Source organism: Erpetoichthys calabaricus, chromosome 5 (assembly GCF_900747795.2).
Source record: "Erpetoichthys calabaricus chromosome 5, fErpCal1.3, whole genome shotgun sequence".
Lineage (NCBI taxonomy): Eukaryota > Metazoa > Chordata > Cladistia > Polypteriformes > Polypteridae > Erpetoichthys > Erpetoichthys calabaricus.
The window spans coordinates 192,525,045-192,531,719 of record NC_041398.2 but is presented as its reverse complement, the minus strand read 5'-3'; the positions used below and the strand labels follow the sequence as shown (position 1 = coordinate 192,531,719).

Sequence of the window (6,675 nt, the reverse complement as noted above, 5' to 3'; positions counted from 1 at the left end):
GCTAACTGTCTTGTCTCCTCCCAGAGAAGACATCCCAGGAATCTGAATGACCATGACACAATCGTTTGCAAAACTCTGTCCCCTCCTGATCAGAAACATATAAAAAGAGCCCATCACTGGAAGGTGGCATCTCGTTTAGACCTGAACTGGCAGCAGGACAGAGCTCACTTTTAGACAATCCAAAAGTATATTTTGTGTTCTAGCGCCCCCGTGTGCCGATTTATTTAATTGCAACTCTTTTTATTGAGAAAAAGATATTAAATGGGGCAGCCCGGTTGGCACTTCAGCTATTTTAGTTTAGTGAGTGGTATTATCTATTCTTGCATTTTGCCTTGTGGTTTGTATTATTGTATTGTATTTCTGAGATGGCAATGATAGATTGGCCAGCCAGCTCTGTGAAGAGGATTACTTGTGTTCTGTTTTATGCATTATATTTACCCCATTTTTTTGGAATCCATTGCACACCCAACTAACTTGGAAGGTGGTCTGTCTCTGGATTGTCTTTTTCAAGATTTCTTTCATTTTTTCCCTACAAGGGACTTTTTTGGTAGTTTGTTCTTGTCTTCTTAGGGAATCCAGGAAGAGAGGATATAAAAAAAACAGGACCTGGTAAAGCCCATTGTGGCATCCCTTGTGTGATTTTGAGCTATACAAGAAATGAATTGTATTATTTTGGTCTCTATAATTTTACTTGGTCGCCACACATGCTGTTGTGTTCTTCTGAGTAGCCGCAGTAGACGGGGAGAATGCACTGTATTGTGTTGGACTGTGTTTAACACTGCATTAACAGTTCATATTTGGCTAACATTGAGCCCATAGCACTCTACTGACCCAGACAGTCATTTAAGGGCTAATACATTATGTTCTTTTTCAGTTTTGGGTTTGGCTAAAGCTTGCACTTAATAAATCAAGGCGCTGACAGATCCTTTCTGAACATTTTGGTTTTGTCCCCCTACACAGTTCAGTTGGGATTTTCCTGGAAGTATTTTTTTGCCTCAGTTCTTCTAGTTTATTATTTTGTCATTATAAATCCTTTTAGTGAGTTTCACAATTGTGAAATCATATTAACATTTTACAATTTTGCAAAAGTGTATGCAAAGCGAAATCCAGCTGTTTTGCTCATCACTAACTAAGTGTATTGAGACTAGAAAAAGGCACTCAAAAACAAAGAGTTTGAGAGAGACTCAGTAGATGAGCACACAGGAGGTCATTTTGATACCCTTGTAAACAGGAAAAATGGCATCCAATAACTTCCAAATAATGCAAGGCAAATGGGATGTGTGAGTTAGGCACAGATTAAATAGAAGAGATGTGGTCAACAGCAGGGCATGGCAGTGCATCTTAGCTTATCGTACTGTATTTACTTACTAGTGGGAGGTGTTATTACCTGACACAATTCTTTTATGAATTGTGAACATGCTTCACCTAATTAAATTGAATAAAAGTCCATGTCTGAAGTATCTTGACGAAGGACAGTGACTTTGCATGGACTGGCAAATATTTGTAATTTATTGACAAATGTACAAATATAAAAAATTTAAAACACTTCATGAAGTGAACGAAATCCATCTGGTGTACAGATGTGTGAGAACTGAGAAGCAAACGCAAAAGATCACTTTTCCCTGACCGGGAATCAAACCCAGGCTGTGGCAGTAAGAGCGCCAAATCCTAACCACTAGACCACCAGGGATGGTGGAACAAGCTGAGGCTCCTTTTACATTAGGGGGATGAGTTTGTGTGGCACTCTTGTTAAGGATATGTAGGCGATGCAGTGTCTATTCAAAACATGTCACGTAGCAAGAAGGTTCCACTGAGATTTGAACTCAGATCGCTGAATTCAGAGTCCAGAGTGCTAACCGTTACACCATGGAACCAGAACATGAAATGTCCACCCGAGGGGGATACTGGAATGCTTTAGGGACTCACAGTGTAGTGCCTCCTGTTGCCGCCTCATATACTCATTTGAAAGGTCAGATGCATTGAATAATGTGCAGAGCACTGGGCAGATTTTCAGGCAGGTGATTAAATGACAAGAAAGGGGATACACCATTTCCTGACTGGGAATCGAACCCGGGCTGTGGCACTAAGTTCGCCAAATCCTAACCACTAGACCACCAGGCAGGAGATGCTGGCTGACCTTCCAAAACCTTCCCCTTGGCCACATCCTAGGTCCCCCTTTCTTCTCTGGACAACTCAATCTTTCTCTTTGCTTCTGCCCTCACCTCAGTCTCTTCTCTTCTCTCGCCAAGCTGCTCGTTCTCTCTTTCTCTGTCCATGGGACACCCTGAACTTGCTAGCACCCATTTGAAAAAGAGCTGGGAGGCCTGCATTGCGTAGTCACAGCCACATTTCCCCATGCAGCTTACCATACAAGAACACCAGGCCACGCACTAGCATTTTACTCCAGTGGAGTCAGGGCTTTGCTGGGGGACAGGAGACCACTATTGCCATGAAGGACAAAGGTTTCTGTACACCAAATCAATTGGGACCACAGAGCAAGAAGGTTCCACTGAGGTTTGAACTCAGATCGCTGGATTCAAAGTCCAGAGTGCTAACCATTACACCATGGAACCAAGACACAGCACTCGTTCTAGGTACGGAGCCATGAAGTGAACGAAATCGGTCCGGTGTGCAGATGCAGGAGAGCTGAGAAGCAAAGGCAAAAAGACCACTTTTCCCTGACCGGGAATCGAACCCAGGCCAGGGTGGTGAGAGCGCCAAATCCTAACCACTAGACCACCAGGCATGTGGAGCAAGCTGAGGCTCCTTTTACATTAGGGGGATGAGTTTGTGTGGCAGTCTTGTTAAGGATATGTAGGCTATGCAGGCTATGCAGTGTCTATTCAAAACATGTCACGTAGCAAGAAAGTTCCACTGAGATTTGAACTCAGAGTCCGGAGTGCTAACCATTACACCATGGAACCAGAACATGAAACGTCCACCCTAGGGGGATGCTGGAATGCTTTAGGGACTCACGTTGTAGTGCCTCCTGTTGCCGCCAAATATACTCATTTGAAAGGTCAGATGGATTGAACACTGGGCAGAGCTTCCAAGAGAAAGCCTACAAAGTTCCTAGTAAATGTGAAATATATATATATTTGTGTAATGGCTATCAGTAGGGTTACATGATTATCAGACATTTTATGATTTAACATTCATTTGACAAGATTGATGTATAATAAGAGTTTACATATGTAGATGCCCGATAAAGCCATTGTAAACACAAAGACCTAGACAAGGTACAGTAGAGGAAATCACCTATTAGTGCTAGGCAGAGAATGGCTAGAAAATGCAATAAAGTAGATAGAACAATATCAAGATCAGTTAAAGAAGGTCCAAAATCCAGACTCAGGGAGAAAGTCTTTCCTTAAAGTAAAGGAATACGATGAAGCAGCACTAACCTGAAGGGTGAACTCTTCATTCATTTCTGACGCCTCCCATCATGTGACTGCTGCATTTTTAGTGTTGCCTAGCAATCAACTACACACTAAGTTACACGCGAGCAGAGCTAAGAGGGTCACTAGGGTGAAGTTGTAACATACTTATTTCTTCCACTTCAAAAGTAGATGATCACAGTGTTTGAGAGATAACAACCACATTTATTTTTATAGCACATTTTTATTCAAATGATGAAGGTTAAAGTGCTTCACAGGATATCAAAGGAGTACTTATATCCAATGAAAAATAAATTAAAATTAGATAAGAATAACAATGCATAAATGATATACAAAAATAAATAATGCATACTTACATAAGAAAGACATATATTTAAGAAAAATAGAGTCCTTGTTTTTTAAGCCTCAAAGTGACAATCCGATAATCCAGTGGCGGACCGTGCATTTCACGCCTGGGCCTTCAGTAGTGCTCCGTCTGAATCAACCCGCCCCTCAAAAACTAATTTATGGTTATAAAAACCATCTTAATATGCAGAAATACAGTATAAAGAGCCGTTGCATCGCAGATAGATAACTCCTGTAGCCACAATAAATGCCTTTATTGAATAGACAAACCAGGGGTGAACAAGTTCCTTTCTACTGCAGCTACAGCCCGTGACACACATAAAAAACATCAATAATAACTCATAAACTTGCAATATTATTTAGGAAAAATCGCAACATTTTACTCACCAAAAATTCGGATTATTTGTAAACAAAATCCATCCTCCTCTCTTTCCTCAAAAACAGTTAAATTACTCTGTCGTAAACAGATTATCCATGCGCTTCAGTTCCATCACGAAGTCCCTTTCTATCGCCATCGAAGCTAATGCTGAAAGTTGAACCTGCCCTGTTGTATTTCTGGCATAAGTTTTAATTCGCTTTAGGGCTGAAAATGTCCACTCGACAGAAGCAGTGGACACGGGAATGGCCACCGCCAAACATACCAATGTGTACAGCTGCCCCATGATGCTCTCATTCAGATTTTTATATTACACCATCCTATCCAATCAACGGGTCTGAATATGGTGACGTTGCCGGACGCCTGCTAGAGGGCCCTAGTGAAACCAACTCAAAATCTGATTGGTTGAAGCAACAGTTTAATCGACATTTATTTTGTGTTAGAGGGCCTGCAGAACTTATTTGAGGTTTTGGTAATTTTGTTTTAATTTACAGTCGGTTACTTTATATTCAGTGCTTCAGTGAAAAGCCACAGCACTTCACATGGAAAAATTCCATAAAGTGCTGTCTCATTTAAGAGAGAATAACCTTTTCACAAAGCCTAAAAAGTATAAACTTGTGAACTGGCCATCACTAAACATAGCAAAACAAGTGTATTGGTGTGGTAAATTAAAATATAGAAGACTTTTAAACAAAAATCAGCACAATAATTGCAGCAGTTAGACACTCTTACTAAAAACATCACCATTGAATTTTTAATTGGATGTCTCAAACTAAAAGAAGCTTTGAAAGTATCAAAGAACAGTTCTTTGTATGCCATTTGAAGTGGACACAAATGCTTACATTATGGCTTAAGTCTGCTAGTAATATATTTGTACTGTTCGTCAACCATAAGATCTATAAACCCAAGATGGGTGAGATGAACATTCCTTAACTGTGTAATTTTTACAGACCTGGCACAAAGAATAAGAAGGCTTATGTCAGTATTCACAATTTAGATCTATGTACAACCAGTCCATCACATCCGAACGTAGTTGTAAGTTGACAGCTACCTGTAAATAAAGAAACTTAAAGCCTCTTGTCCCTTTTCCTGCTTTCTCTTCTAAAGGCTTCCTAAGAAAGGCATCTTCTAAAAAAAATCCAGACTTTAAAAATTCACTGGCTTGCAGCCCACCAGTTCAATATATTTGATCCAAAAGCTCCATCTCTACTCTTATGGTATATCACCGGTCTCCCTTCTCCACACAGTACCACCTTCTGCCTTCTGCTTCTGCTCTTGAGCTCACCTTAGCTGTTCCACTTCACACTTCCTCTCTGAGTTCTCCTTCGCTCCCAGCACTGCACCACTGTCTAAATGTAAGACGTGTCATGTCAGAAGGCTGTCATATACAGACTAAAGAACTAACTAAACAACTCCACAGCACTCCTCTAACTTAAGCTATTTAGAGTTGAAACTGCAACATAAACAGCAAAATGCCTTTAGAAGCTAATCTGGAAGATACCCACCATTGAATCTGTTATGCCATTTTAAACACCCTCAGGATTTCAGCCACCAATCCCAGCAGTCGTCCCATTAATTGGAGTGAACATCACCACACTCGCTACACTGTGCTCCACAAGCAGGTACACACACCTATTTTGATTTGGCTGTGTGTGTGTGCTACATAGCCACACACCTATCCCGTCTTCCCATCCAGGAACCTTCCTGAACCTCATACAGGAAAACTCTTTCCTGCACAACATTCTCTGTGCCCACACAGCTAATGCAGAGGTCTTTCTCTCTGCTGGCAAATCTACTTTCCTCGTTGCCTTTCCATAGCTACGGTCATTTCTCTGCAGCTACCTAGTGACACCTGCCACCAAACTTGGCAGCCATTCGAACACTGGCATGCCAGCCCATGCACACTGCTCCTCAGAGCTCAAATTTAAGCAGGTGCCCCACTATTCCTTTACGGGCATCTAACCCTGCTCTGTTTCAAATAACCAGGTTAGTTAGAAAAACTGTTTAAACCCAACACGTAATCTATAACTCGCTTCTGTGACAATAATCCAGACATCATAAAAAGGTTTGGGGCAGCCACCCGTATAATATCCCTGGCTGCAAATGGCTTTTAAAGTATCAGAGATGTTCACCAGACTGAGTCCAAAACAGAACTTATTCATTGTAAGTAAGATAGCGGTTTTAAAGGCCCGTATAGGAAGTGACATCATCAAAGGGACCGGAACTGGAAGTGACATCGTCTGGACCAGAAGTGACATCATCAAAGGCCCCGGTACTGGAAGTGACATCATCAAAGGAACCAAACACACACCCCCCCACCCCCAAACAGGAACTGGAAGTGACATAGTCTGGCCCATGAGTAACGTCATCAAAGGGGGTGGAAAACAGAAGTGATGTCATCTGGGCCGAAAGTGCTGTCTTCGGAGACGCTGAAACCTTGCAGCATTTCCCGGGAAAGGTCTGCAAGGAACTGAGAAAGACAATCAGTGCACCGCGCCACCCCCTGGTCGGATGCGTTATTACAATTATTTAAGCCCTTTAGCTGCCTCCTACTCGCAC

General features: G+C 41.8%; 3 non-coding genes across 3 annotated transcripts; all 3 read right to left on the bottom strand.

The window, feature by feature from the left end:
- Positions 1 to 1,618: 1,618 nt before the first annotated feature.
- trnak-cuu (transfer RNA lysine (anticodon CUU)) lies at positions 1,619 to 1,690 on the bottom strand. Its single transcript has one exon. It is a non-coding gene; the product is annotated as a tRNA-Lys (tRNA).
- A 112-nt stretch (positions 1,691 to 1,802) lies between these two features.
- On the bottom strand, positions 1,803 to 1,874 carry trnaq-cug (transfer RNA glutamine (anticodon CUG)). The gene has a single exon. It is a non-coding gene; the product is annotated as a tRNA-Gln (tRNA).
- Positions 1,875 to 2,501: 627 nt separating this feature from the next.
- On the bottom strand, positions 2,502 to 2,573 carry trnaq-uug (transfer RNA glutamine (anticodon UUG)). Its single transcript has one exon. It is a non-coding gene; the product is annotated as a tRNA-Gln (tRNA).
- Positions 2,574 to 6,675: the final 4,102 nt, after the last annotated feature.